Source organism: Juglans regia, chromosome 7 (genome assembly GCF_001411555.2).
Source record: "Juglans regia cultivar Chandler chromosome 7, Walnut 2.0, whole genome shotgun sequence".
In the NCBI taxonomy this organism is placed as follows: Eukaryota; Viridiplantae; Streptophyta; class Magnoliopsida; order Fagales; family Juglandaceae; genus Juglans; species Juglans regia.
In genome coordinates this window covers 23,225,675-23,240,509 of record NC_049907.1, presented here as the reverse complement: position 1 = coordinate 23,240,509, position 14,835 = coordinate 23,225,675, and the positions used below count along the sequence as shown (strand labels likewise).

The 14,835-nt window shown below is 38.7% G+C and overlaps 1 long non-coding RNA gene across 1 annotated transcript; it reads right to left on the bottom strand.

The window, feature by feature from the left end:
• Positions 1-11,971: 11,971 nt before the first annotated feature.
• Positions 11,972-13,327, bottom strand: LOC118348981. The gene is made up of 2 exons (XR_004801900.1): positions 13,130-13,327; positions 11,972-12,609 (listed from the first exon to the last, which is right to left on the bottom strand). It is a non-coding gene; the product is annotated as an uncharacterized LOC118348981 (long non-coding RNA).
• Positions 13,328-14,835: the final 1,508 nt, after the last annotated feature.

Genomic DNA, 14,835 nt, shown 5'->3' with positions numbered 1-14,835 from the left:
GAAATGGTTAGTGGTTGCGTGTAAGTGGCATATTGGAGATGGTAGGTCAGTCAATATTTGGCAAGATCAATGGATACTAGGCCACATTTCTCTACTGGCAAAAGGGGCTGTGATAATTGCAGATTCAAGGTCTGATACAGTAGGTTCCCTCTTTGTGGCTCACGAGAAGATGTGGGATATTAACAAGCTTAGATCTCTCTTCAATCTAAATATAGCGGCTGACATTCTTAAGGTGTTTGTGTGCCCAACTGAAATGGAAGATAGAATGGTTTGGCCTCATGAGAGGAATGACCAATTTAGTATTCGAAGCTGTTATAGGTACATTCTTGCTTAGACTGGTACCCAGTTTGCAGAGGCTTCAAATGTACAAACCCAACATATCCTTTGGAAACAATTGTGGACGATGAAAGTTCCCAATAAGGTCAAATTTTTTGATTGGCATCCCTGTAAAGATGGCTTACCCACTAGTCAGTAGCTAGTCAAGAAGCATGTTTTATCTGATGGCACTTGCAATTTATGTCTTAGTGAACTTGAAACTCTTGCACATGCTGTGATGAGTTGTAACGCTATTCATAAAATGTGGGAATTGTATTTACCTGTTGTCTCTATTGCTAATAACATGTAACACTCCGTATTTTATTGTATTTTTATTTGAAATATTATTTTTATTGAATTAAATATTAGTTCTCTTGTTTTAAGTTTATCAGATTTTTAGTTGGTTTATTTTTATGATTTTTAATTTATGAAAATTATTTTGATATGTTTTCTTAATATTAATTATTTTTATGCATTTAAATTGTTCTTTATTTGAAATTAGTTTATTGTCGGGTTTAATTATTTTATTTTCATTTAATCACTATGTTTAAATTATTTTATTTGACTTGTTGTTTTGAAATCTTTTTCGTTGGATCATTTTTGTGACCCAAGATGTGAGGATTGGACCGCATTTCTTTCCTTCACTTTTTCTTTTTCCCTTTTTCTTTTCTTTTCCTTTTCTTTTCCCCCCATTTCTTTTTCTCCTCTCTCTCTCTTCTTCTCGAGCGCAACCCTCTCTCCCTCGTCCGTTTCGTCGTCCTCCAGCCACTACCACCGTGTGCCTCACCTCCCCTCCCATTCTCTTCCTCCCCGTCCGGCGACCTCACCCTCCGATTTCCAGCCCCTCTCGCGCCACCGTTAGTCTCCACGCACGGCTTCAAGCCGTAGCACCTTTTGTGTTCGCGCGCCGCCAACGCGCCACCTTCGGCTACCATCTTTCCACTACATCATCATCGACCTCTTAGCAACCTAATGCACTCATTCTCAGCTCTGATCTGTCACCAGTGAAGTACATCCAACTCCATTTCCGTTTTAGGCTTTTTGGACTTCAACCGCCCTCAACGCCGCCACCCATGGCCAACCACCACCACCATTAGCTTTACCGACATCCCTAATCACTTTCCTTGTAATCTCAAGTTTTGGTTTGTCCCTGTTCAAAAGTGAGTTTTTGAGACCCACGACCCAGTGCATTTTGCATTGTCCTATTATTGTGCCGCCACCTTATGTACCTTCGTGATCCTTCGAAAATTATATTATAGCACTGTAAGTATTTTTTCAAATAAATTTCGTGATTTAAATGTATTTTTGCACTAACTCATTTTTTTGTGAACTGGTTGGTTATGCCGGACTGAGTCCGAGAAGTAAGGGGGTCGGATGGATTGGAGGATGGAGTTGTTTGTGTATTTTGGGCTATGTTGTGAATTGTTGGATGTTCGATATTGAAACGTTTCATGTACATTGCATATTTGCACGCATGATCATATTTGTAAATGAAGACTAGGTTTTCGTGTAATTGCATTCATGTTCATGTGTTTATTAAAAACTGGGTTTTCATGTGAGAAAGGATTTTTGGATGTGTGTATATCACGACCCCAAGCCGAGATGAGGCATTATCTTGGTAGAGCTCCTCTGGTCACTCAGGAGAGAAATATAGAGTGACGTCCCTTAGGTTGTAGCTGGGCGACAACGGGATCGGACGGGATGGTAACGCTCTCTTGTCGAGTTCGTGGCCCCTCTGCTGGTGGGAGATAGAGAATGCTTGGCCACGAACGAGCTGGGCACGAAACTAGGCATCGCTCGTTACGAAGTCACACGCACGGTCGTCACCCGTGGTGTGGCGAAGGGAGCCAGGGTGTGCGGATGGTCCCTAGGGGAGATCATGGTGCATACGGTAAAATTGGTTAATAGGTCATTTTCTAGGAAAATGGCGAGTTCTTGGATAAATGGATTATTGGGCTATTTTCTGGGAAAATAAAGTGTGTTGGATAAAAGGATTTTGTGTGGGTCATTTTCTGGAAACATGACAGATTATTATTTTTGGGCCAAATGGAATTTTGGAGTGTGTTGGTAAATGTTCATTTTCGGGAAAAATTTTGTTTTGAGAACGATGCATACTTCATCATATGCATGCATATTGGTTGCATTAATGCATTTTTATTCTCGAGGGTTGTTTGGATTATACTTACCTGCGGTATCTTTTTATGGTAACGCAGATTTTGATGCAGATGATACTTACGGCGAGCTTGAGGATTTGGCTCTGCTGGAGGAGTGATATGGGATCACTCGTAATTGTATTGGGACTTGTATTATATTTTATTTTGGGATAATGATATAACTCTATTGAAACGTTTTTACTTAAGTTAATTTGTATTAAAAATTATGGTACTTAGTTGACTTACTTAAATTATCTGCTACGTTGTTTTTGTACATTGTTGCATGTACACACACTTGACACTATCGTTAGGATGCGTGACTGTGTTATCATCATCCAGGTGTCTCAATTCCCGTGTTCCCGTACATGGGCATCGGGGGCGCCACATAACATGTCAGTTATGGATGTGGCCTTGTAGTTTTGTGACAGGAAACTATATGATTAGTTCGCTACTTTCTTTATGCTGATGTGGACCTTCTAGTTTCGAAGAAACAAGTATGTGCATGAGAAAGTAATGCTCTCTCAAAAGCAGGTGGCCAATAATGCACTGACTACGCTACATAGTTTTGACAATGTGAAACAGAAAACTTAGATACAACTTAAGAATCATTACAGATGGCAACATCGTCCTGCAGATTGGTTGAAATTAAATGTAGATTGTGCAGTATTTGCTGAGCTATGGAAAATTGGCATTGGTACTGTATTAAGGGATGCGTCAGTACTGTTATTATGGCTGCAAATAAATCTGAATGTGAAGTTGATGATACAGAAGCTATTGAACTGTTAGCCATTTTTCGATGTATGCAATTATGTGCTACAATGGGAATTTCAAAGCTTGTGGTGGAAAGCGATAGTTTGATTATTGTTGAAGCCTTACAGGATGATAGTATGAGTAATTCTATGCTTGGCATGCTGTATCACGAAATTCAGACTTTATTATCTTGTTTTGGTACTTGTAGCTTTTCACATGTATACAAAGAGGGTAATATGATTGCTCATAAGTTGGCTAGGAATGCTTTCATGGTTGACAGTATTAGTTAATGGTGGGATTGTATTTCAGACTGTATTTCTCAAGCCTTATGGTTTAATTATTGTCTGTAATCATTTTTCGTGGATTAATGAAATTATCATTTCAATAAAAAAAAAAAGCAGTATTAGAAAAAGGTTTAGCAAATAGATACTAGTACTCCAATAGAAACATTAGAATACATTAAAAAGTCAGATTCTTTTCCAATTGCATGCATTGCTTATAGAATATTATTGACAATACTTGTGACCGTTGCACCCGAAGAAAGAAGTTTTTCAAAACTAAAATTAATAAAATCATATTTACATTCAACTGTGTCACAAGAAAGATTAAACGGATTGGCCATTTTATCTATCGAAAAATAACATATTAACAAATATCTATCGAATAATGATATATAACATTTCATGATAATATCTAGCCTTGCCGCTATGGTGGTCTTCTAATGATGTGTGGAATAACACTGCTAGATAATACGTAGCCTTGTTGTACGGCTGTCTAAGCAATGGGAAATTTCATTCCACATTGTTATTCAAGAACAGTGCTATTAATTGCACTAATACAAACACGAGTTAAAACACGAAATAGGCTAAAATGGATGCACGGACAATCTTATCCATCTTAGCCTATTTCGTGTTTTAGCCTGAGCACTCGCCTGTGTCCCAATCAATTTCATTCAATAAAACATTATTCATATATAAATAACTCAACAAAAGATAATAAGTCACTCTTAATTTGTAAAATCTTATTATTCGATATTTATTACATTTTACTACAAGAACACATTAACATCAACATTAACACACTAGTACTGCACGAAAAACCTATTGAATAGTGGAATTGCAAGTGCAAGTAGTAAGACAACACCCACAAATGAAACCAACGCCCAAGGACTGTTGAAATAATCGCGCCTTAATTTTGCCATCCGTACATTCCTGCGTCTCCTACAATGCATGTTCACATCCATGATAGTGCTAGCATAAATGTTGGTTGAAAAACTGACATAGTGACCAAGCTTGTTAACCATGGTGGAAATAACTTCATCATCACCCAAATTATTACGGATAATTCCACTTCGACAAAGTAACTCAACATCCTTCAGAGTGTTAATGAGATGATCCACGAAGCACACATAGTTGTAGACGTAAGTGTGAAGCCCAGGCCCGTGGCCCAGACAGTTGAAGCCCAGCTCGAAAAACCCCTGAAACGACACCGTTTTCTCTTCCAGTTATGATCCCTTTTTAGTTTCTTCCTCCCTGATTTTCCCTCCTTCTATTTTGTGTTTTGTGAGATTTCCCTTTTATTCTCGACAGTTTTCTTCTCTCCCAAAACTTTTCCTCTCAACCGTATCTCATTTCCCTCACAGTCGGTTTGTCTCTCAAGTTGACGCTCTCCCTCTCATCTTCTTTATCTCCTACATTCTAGCTATGAAATTCCAAGTGGTGCCGCTGTGAACTTCCCACACTGATCTCCCTCTTTAGACGTTCACTCTCTCCCATTTGTCTCTCTCTTGTTCTCTCAAGTTTGCAAAGTGGAGTAACCTTAGTGCCAAGTTGTTGACGCCGAGCCCTGTTGAACGAAGGTAAGACCCTCTCTTTGTTTTGTACTCGCCTCATACACACTCTGAATTTTCTCCCTCCCACGTCCACTCTGTCACTCTCCTACGATTTCGAGTTAGTTCTTGGTGCTACAATTTTTGGGTGAAAAATTTTTGGGTCCTAAAATTCTAGTTGGTTCTCTCCTTTTCTCTCTCTTTAGTTCTTTTACTTATTTTCTTCCTGTCACAAGTTCCCTCACTTAACCCTCTATATCAATGGATTGGATTCGGTAGCACTCTGAATTTTGCCGTAGATGACTCAACTATAGTTACACTGTACCAAGCCACGTCGGTAACCCCATCTCCCTTCTGTTCTCTGTGTGTCCCGTAAGCCATTATTCTTCCAAATTATTTTTGGAATTTTTTGGGTTGGTGTATACTAATCCTAGGGTAATAACCTAGTCCTAGGCAGTGCTACATTTTTCACAAAACCAACAAATTGTCGCTTTAGTAATCATGCAAGGTAATCACAAATGCTAGTCTTGAAGCCATGGTTTAATGGAATATTGTGTTGTTATGGTATGAAATGAAACGATACGATACGATACAATACGGTATGATAAGATGAGGATGTTTAGTTATGTTATGCTAAATCGTTTTTGAATATGAAAATGGTTTATGAATAAGAAAAGATTGAAAAATCATTTTGATTTTGTGATAATACGTTTTGAAATGTGCATATGAAAATGAAATGTTTTGTTTCTGCATACTGAACTTTCTAAAAAGGGCTCATATTTACATACTAGCTCATATTTACATGCTAGCATATATTTTTTAGATGATATTGATGATCCAACTGGGGGTCATTAATAGAAATTAGAGCTTGACTAGATATGGATAGAAGGCCGAGTACCTAAGGGTACCATTGTTAGTAGAAGGGTTTAACTAGAGTATTTGAAGTTCTTTATGTTATTTGGATCTATTCAGACTTAAAGATGTATCAGTTTACTATGTTGAGATTATTGGGAGATTGTAGACCCCCTTGGTTTATGTTATTTTGTAATAATGACTTATGGAGTTTATATTATGATTATTTGGAAAATATGAGATTGTGTACTATTTATGAAATCTTTGGAGTTTCTAGATGCTTTGGGAGACAGGTTTGTAAGTGACAGGTAGTAATTCTCCGACCCATTCGGGTTCGAGGCATTATAGTAAGTCTCATCGTTATGTTGATGACAGTATTGCTCATATGCAATTAGATTTCGTAAGTAAGTCTCTGTATGATCTTGTATGCTCAAAGGTGAAATCTCCATCAGCCCATTGTTGAACTTTATGGAAAACATGTCACATTTATCTGCCTTCTCGAATTTGATTCTAGCCTCTGCAAGCTCTGTGGCACCATGTATGTTCCGGGCTTCAATCTCTATAAGAGAAAATAGACGCTTAAATTTCTTTGCCTTGTTGAATTCGACTCTAGCTTCATGAAGCTCTTTGCCGTAAGGTACTGACTTCTAGTTTTCAATCTTGTCCAGACAAAGTAGACGCTTCAATTTCTTTACTATCTTTAATTCAACTCCATCCATTTGCATCCTTTAAATTATAAAATTTAGGCGATTGTTGAGGCAATAAATTTTATGACTCAAATCAATACTTGTTTTAGTTGTATTTCTCTTCTTCTTTGCTCGAGGGGGAGCAAATTTTAAGTTTGGAGGTATTTGATGTAACACCCCGTATTTTAGTGTATTTTTATTGAATGATTATTTTTATTTTATTCAAAAATTACTCTCTTGTTTTAAAATTATTGGATTTTTAATTGGGTTACTTTTATGATTTTTAATTGGTGAAAATTAATTTTTATGTGCTTTCTTAATATTTATTTATTGTTGTGCATTTAAATTGTTTTTCATATTTAATTAATTACTGTGGGATTTAATTATTTCAATTTGACTTTACCATTACGTTTAAATTATTTTATTTAACCTGAGGTTTTGAAATCGTTTCCGTTGGATCATTTTTGTGACTCAAGTTATGAGGATTGGACCTCATTTCTTTTCCCTCCATTTTTCTTTCCTCTCCTTTTCTTTTCTCTTTCTTTTCTTTTTCCCCTTATTTCTCCTTCGCTCTCCCGCACGACCCAGCCCGCTCTCCCTCTCTCCCGTGCATTTCGTCGCTCACCCAGCCCACCGCCGCCGCGCCGCCGTGACTATCACCGCCCACCACCACAGCTTCCCCTCCCGCCGGTCGTCCTTCCCCATCAATCTCAGCCCCTAACTCGCCTGCGTTCTCCTCCACGCACGGCTTGAAGCCGCGGCTTTCTTTGTGCTCGCGCGCCGCCATCGTGCCACCGCCTTCATCTTCACACCACTTCATCCTCGACCTCTTGGCAACCCATTGGACCCAACCCCACCTCCGATCCGTCACCGGTGAAGCACAACCAACCACATTTCCGTTTTGGGTATTTTTGGCCTTAAACCACCCCTTGTGCCGCCACCCACGGCCAACCTTCACCACCACTAGCTTCACCGACATCCCTAGGCCCTACCCTATCAATTTTGGGTCTTCGTTTGTCTCCGTTGAAAAGTGGGTCTTTGAGACCCACGGCCACAGTGTATTTTACACTGTCCTGCAGCTGTTTTTCCACTTCTGGCAGCTTCGTAATCCTTCGGAAATTGTTATACAGCGCTGTAAGTATTTTCCAAAGAATTCTTGTGAATTTAATGTATTTTTGCACTAACACATTTCACTGTATTTAAACTGTTGATTGGTTTTGCCGGACTGAGTCCGAGGAGTACGGGGGTCGGATGGATTGGTGATTGGAGTTGTTTGGTTGGATTTGATTGGGTTGGTTATTGATGGTTGTTGATTAGTGTCGGTACATGTACATTTCATGATATCATGCATGATCATGTTTGTAAAGGAAAACTGGGTTTTCGTGTATTGCATTCATGTTCATGTGTTTATGAAAACTGGGTTTTCATGTGAGAATGAAATTCGGGTGCGTGTGTATCACGACCCCAAGCCGAGATGGGGCATTATCTCGGTGGAGCTCCTCTGGTTACTTGGGAGCGGAATATACTGAGTAATGTCCCGTGGATTGTCGCCGGGCGACAATGGGATCGGACGAGAGATTCGTGCCGACTCTGTGGTCCTTCTGCTGGCGGGGACTAGAGGATGTCTGGCCATGAACGCGTTGGGCGCGGAACTGGGCATCACTTGTTGCGTAGTAGGTGCTCGGCCATGAACGCGCTGGGCACGGAACTGGGCATCGCTACGAAGCCAGGACGTGCGGATGGTCCCTAGGGGAGGCCATGGTGCATAGGGTAATAACGGATTAATTGGCTATTTTCTGGAAAAATAGTGTGAGTTGGATTTTGTATAAATCATTTTCTGGGAAAATGTTTTACCGATTATTTTTGGGCCAAATGGGATTTTGGCATGTGTTGGAAAATTATCATTTTCGGGGAAAATGATGTTTTGAGGAAAAATGCATATTTCATTATATGCATGCATGTTAGTTGCATTAAATGCATTTTATTCCTGAGAATTATTTGGGTTATACTTACCTGCGGTACCATTCTGTGGTAACGCAGATTTTGATGCAGATGAGGAGGAGGAGGGCGAGCCTGAGGAGACGGCTCCGCCCGAGGAGTGATCTGGGATCACTGGCTTTGTTATTTTACTTTACTCATTTGTATTTTGGGGCATCTGTTAAACTTTATTTTGGGATGACTGTATAACTATTTAAACCCTTTTACTGATGTTTACTTGAATTTAAATTCTGGTACTTAGTAGACTTAATTATCCGCTGCGTTGTTATTGTACACTGTCGCATGTACACACACTTGGCACTTTCGTTGGGATGCGTGATCGTGTTATCATCATCCCAGCGTCTCGATTCCCGTGTTTCCTTACATGGGGGTCGGGGGCGCCACATTTGATAAGTAGGATTTTTATATGATTTTATTTATGAAAAATGTCAGCTTTTCTTCAATTTGAATCTAGCTAGTATTAATATCAATAACAAATAATTAATCCCCAGCAACGGCGGCAAAAACTTGTTACGTTAAAAATTTCTGTAAGTGCACAGAATTGTATCAAGTAGTAAGTGTTTTTAAGAAAACGGTTATTGAACCCACAAGGATTAATTATGCTATTGAGTACTGAAATTGACAAAATTAATTACTATATGGAAAACCAAAATTTTAAGAATAGATTATCTAAATTAAACTAAATAAAAGAACATTAAAATTTAGATTTTGAAGATAATGAGAATAAATCTAGAGCATTTGATTTCACCTAACAAATCTCACGCAATTCATTCTTCCTTGTCATAAAAATCAAATTATCACATTGATAATAAAAATCCATTAACTATTCAATATTTTCTCTCGAACAATACTAAAAATATCTCCAATTAATAACTTCATATCTCTATGTGAATTTAATTAATTGGAAACTCATTAAGTTTTTTGAATTTTTCTTAAAAATCACACTAATCGCGGTAAAATATCTCTACTTTAACTCAACTAATGGATCGAGTAATAATTAGTTAGAAAATTACAAGCATTAAGAACAAAGAATAAAAACCCAATCATAGAAATATTGAAAGTCAAATAACTTGGAATGTAAATTGTGTGTTCAACGCTAGGCTACATCAAAGCTCTAGAAAATAAAATTAGTCCATAATGGAATTGAAAAGAATAGAAATAGTGTTCTTTGTTGGAGTCGGTTAATGAAACATGTGGCTCTCGCCTCTGCTTTCCAGATCCTCCTCCTTCAAAGAAACTTAAAGAATAAAGACTCTAATACTCAGACTAAAACTAAAACTAACTCTAAAAACGCAAACTAACTAAAACTCTGACCTAAAAAACTCTCTCTATTCATCGCACAGGTTGGCATTATATAGATGTAAAAATTCAAATCTGGAAACAAGATAGATGGTGCTACAATCTATCTTGTTTCTAAGATAAAAGTTAATGTAGAAGGAAAATATCCCAAGAATAACGGATTTCTCTAAAATGGAAGATTCAGTGATAATCGGCTTGATTTGCAGAAATCGGGAGGATTTGGTAGTCAACAGATTGATTACGGAACTCGGGAGGATCCCATCGAGTAGATTTCGTGTGCATTAAATATAACTGGTCTCCTCACCTAATGGCCAAGATGTAAGGTTCCTGACCGAGATGAAAGATAGCTCTCGCCAACCTACCTAGCTGCTCGCATTTGCTTGTTGTCGCCCACATTGTTGGTCTTTGATCGGTTAGACTGGTCGCCAAGTCTTGTCCCCTCCCAAGAAGTAAAATATCTCTCTCGTCGCCTAACTCTTCTCGCCAATTCCGATCGCCATTGGATCTCCTCGCCTATCGAGAGGAATAATTATTCTCTTTGCTTCCCGTGGTACAAGGCTTCTCACCCAAATCTCCTCAACTCTCTTTGGATCTCGTCGCCTTTCTTCGGTCTGATTCCTTAGTCTCTTCTTTTGTACCAAAATGCTCTCCTTTTACATTAAATCTTCTCATTCCTTTGAATCCAAAAAAATAAAGAAAATATAAAATAAAATTGCAAGAAAACTGACACTTTTCATAAATAAAAGAATAATAAATTCATATAAAAATCCAGGGGAATTTTTGAGTCAGCTTTCTGAGTCTTTTATGCCACAATATTAGTTCTATCAGCTTACCATAGATCGATTAATTTCATTACTTCTCTGTAGATCAAATGGGCAAAGTATCATTGTTACAAGACCAGTAATGGTAAATATAATGATATACCATTAGTGGGACTAGGGCTAATGATACCATGAATCTACAGAGAGAGAAGTCATGTTAAGTGCATGTCATGTAGTATATATATATAAGCAATGAAAGGATGTATGTCATGTGGTTATATTCAATGGTTATATTCAAGTGGTTTCATCTCACTAATGATATATGTTAAAGATGTATTACACTGAGATGCAGGGTTGTAACCCAGATGCAAGGGCTGATTAATGTACACAAAAGGAAAAAATATGCTGCTAGTGTGTAGACGGGAAAGTAGATGCAGTACTTATGTTGGTGGAGATCCAGTAGTCATGCATGCGGCAACAAATATCAGATATAACTAAGACTTGTGTGGGCATATGGATTGAAGGAGAAAGTTGCAGGTCATTGAGTCAATGTCTGTTTGTGAAATAGGGTATCATTCCTAACTGCTCAAGCCATAAATCTTTCTACATGTCTATATCCAATATGCACCGGACCAGAATTATATAGTGGCTTCTACCTTTGTTAAAATGACATGATGTACACCTCTTGGGGGGCTATGCTGTTGATATGAACTGCTTTAGATATTTGATGAATGAATCATGATCATCTCTGTCTATTGTCTCATGATGATGGTTTATTTAATATAGAAAAAGAAATCATGTCTTTCTATATATGTATATAGCCATTGGGTGAGCAGGATCGTCATTCTCAACTTGATGCTATATTATACTAGATGACTACAATGCATTGACTAGTGTCATAATTAGTTGGTTAAATTTGCATCCAGATTGCAAATATAATTATAATTGAATTTGTTTGTTTAAGTCATAATTTGTTAAACATATATATATGTTTGTTTAATTATAAAGTATGTACCATCCCAGATTGACGTTACCACTTGGGTTTTAATGCAAACATATATTGCAAAATATAACATATATGTTAAAACAAACATATATGTATTTGGGGTATGTACGTAAAATTGTGCCAAACGTAGTGCAACAGGACAGTAGCAATTTAAGTGCCCACTAATGGGTTTTTTCCCACGCTAATACGTCCACGTTTTGGGCTGAAATAGCACTGTAAAAATATCCCTATTGCGGCAAAATGGGAACGACACCCCAGCATCCCAATTACAGCGCATCGACCAAACAAATCACTGGAAAACAGGTCTATTGTGGCGAAAAAAATGCCGTTGCAAGAGTCAGACGTTGGGTCATACACATTTCCGTCGTATGCAAACATCGTTGGGAAATAGCTTATTGCGGCGATGAAGGAACGCCGCCAGAAGAAATTAAATCCCAGAATAGACATATTACGACAGACTCTAGTTTGGTCGAGACAGCAGATTTCCAGCGATAGCGGCAGATTTTACGTCGACATCCATCGCGGCTATAAATCGTAGTTACGGCGATTACTGAGACGCCGGCGAGAGGCGAAGTTAATTGCGTCGACTTATTCAATATTTTGCGTCGCAATAAATTGACGAAAGCAATTGATTCCGTTGATAAGTTGGCATGTTGTGACACGCATTTGTGGCGAGTATTTCAGTTTTCGCGGCGAAATCTATTCGCGGGAACAGGAACACCAGTTGCGGCGATTTTCACATCTCGCTGACTGTCATAAAAAAAATGCACTTAATCTCAACCAACGTGCGGCGTTTTGCTTATCGTCGAGAGCAAGGGACTGCAGCGAATTGGGGGGGTAATTGCGACGAAAACTGGCGTTGAGAAAGGCCTGTTTTCTTGTAGTGAATGATGTTGGCCGCCACCGATTTTATTGTCTCCAAACTTGCCGTGGTATCTTGTCGTCTTTGGTACTACTTGATCTGTACAAGACAACCCAACAAATTATTAATATCAATTAGCCATCCAACTTTTAAACAAGAATGCAGATTAAAAAGTCCATCATAAACTTCCATATATGGAAACGAAAAATGACAATTAATTGGCTGGGATGTTTGCTTCGGCTTCCAATAATATTGGAGCCGTTTCAACCGAAATTAAGAGGAAAATCAAGAGGATAATAGAGGCCCTGTGAATCAAGCATCTTGCTCATGCTACTCATGATCAAAGTCCTTATCTCTTAGTTAGAGACTAGAGCAGGAGATTTAGCGCCAATTATAAAGCAATATCTACAAATTAAATAGCTAGGCCGACCATTTTGGTCAAAATATGGATCCATATTTCCTTTGAATTCCGCACCGCTGTGTCTTCCCCATACGGCTGCAGTTATTTATAAGAAAGTAGACCGTATATCTAATAAGGGAAAAAAAAACTTAAGAGGTAAGAAAGAAGATTCTAACTATAAAACAAATTCTATGGAAACTAAAAGTAATGGCACTTAACTGGCTGGGATATTGTTTGTTAATCTGGCTTCCAATATTGGAGCCAATTCAACCAAAATTAAGAGAGAGATGAAAAGGATGAGAGATAAGGCCTTGTACGCGTGAACCATCTTGCTGCTACTCACACTAGTCATCTCTTGAAAAAACACAAAAGAGGTGGAGAAAGCACTTTTAGGTCAAGAAAAGTTAGTACTACACTTCTAACATTTGCGTCTCTGTATGTGAATTAAGGGTGTTGATTTAAAGAGGAAAAAAGAGTAAAGAGGAAAAGTTAAAAAAGACGACATGTGGATGTTGATTAGAGTGGAAAACCATGACAAATGACAAAACCATGACAAGGACGAAACTTGACTACACTTTTGGAAACGACACCATGCCAGATATTCGAATGTCATCCTTGAGTCCACTAATAAAGCAGCTCATCTTATGTTTGTCAGACAAGCCTTTGAGCCTATTGGAGAAGGCCTCAAATTGTGATGTATACAAACTAACAGAAGTAGTTTGTCTTAATCTGGTCAATGCCTCCATTGGATCATCAAATGCTGAAGGTCCAAACCTTCCTTGCATTGCTACCACTAAGGTCTCCCATGAATTAAACTGACCTGATTCAAAGGCACTTTGGTACCACACCAATGCCTCACCTTCCATATGGTGCGAAGCCACCACTAATTTCTGATGGAAAGGTATTTGAAAACAATCGAAGTATTGATTGGCCTTAAAGGTCCACCCTGCTGGATCACTGCCACTAAAATGTGGAAAATCCAACCTAACATTTCTCTGAAAAACTCCTCTCTCCTCATGATTCCTAATCTCATTAGACACTTCTCTATCTCGCCGAGACATAACATTCACAGAATCAACTACAGATTTCAATAGATCTGAAACTTGTTCTAACCTTTCAGTAATGCCAGAAATTGCTTGTTGATTCTGTTCAAGCTGCTGCTGCATTATGCCCTGCTGCCTTTGAGATTCCTCAAATTGCACTCTCAGTGTTGCGCGCGTCCCGTCCCCCATTAGACTGCTACCGCAAGGATCGACTACTACTGATACCACTTGTAATGGATCTTCTGAAGCAAGAACACTACAATCACAATTACCTCCAACACACAGATCCCTCACAGAAGAAACAGACACTCGTACACAAATGTAAGATCAAATGCCAGATTCCATTCGTGAATCTTGACAGGGAATTTTCGAGGAATTCCCAACCTCCAATTTGTATTGAACTCCGCTGAATACTCAATGAATGATTACAAGGGGTTTGCTCTGGTTTTATACCCGCAAAGCAAGAAGATGGCCTTAAACGACCATGACTAACTCATAAAACGCGCACTACACCCCTTAAGGCAAAACTCACCGTTTCACTTAAGGCTCAAAACACACAATCATGCAATACAAAACGACACTACACAATTAAACCAAAGCGCACCGTTTCACTTAAGTAACTAACTTTCTACTTTTATTCAAAATGTCGTTATATCAGCAACTCGCTCCAAGCCTTCCTTCTCCCGCATTCTGAGATGCTCCTTCTTCAACAGCAACCGACCTTCACTTCCTTCCTCTTCAAGACCTAGCCCCCCAAGCACCCGTGACACCAGCACTGACTGGACATGCAGCTAGAGTGCAATAAATTACTAGACAATCGGCCAGCATCACCCACGTACACGCCCCAGGAGACTACCATATATAGTCAGGGCCACCACCCAC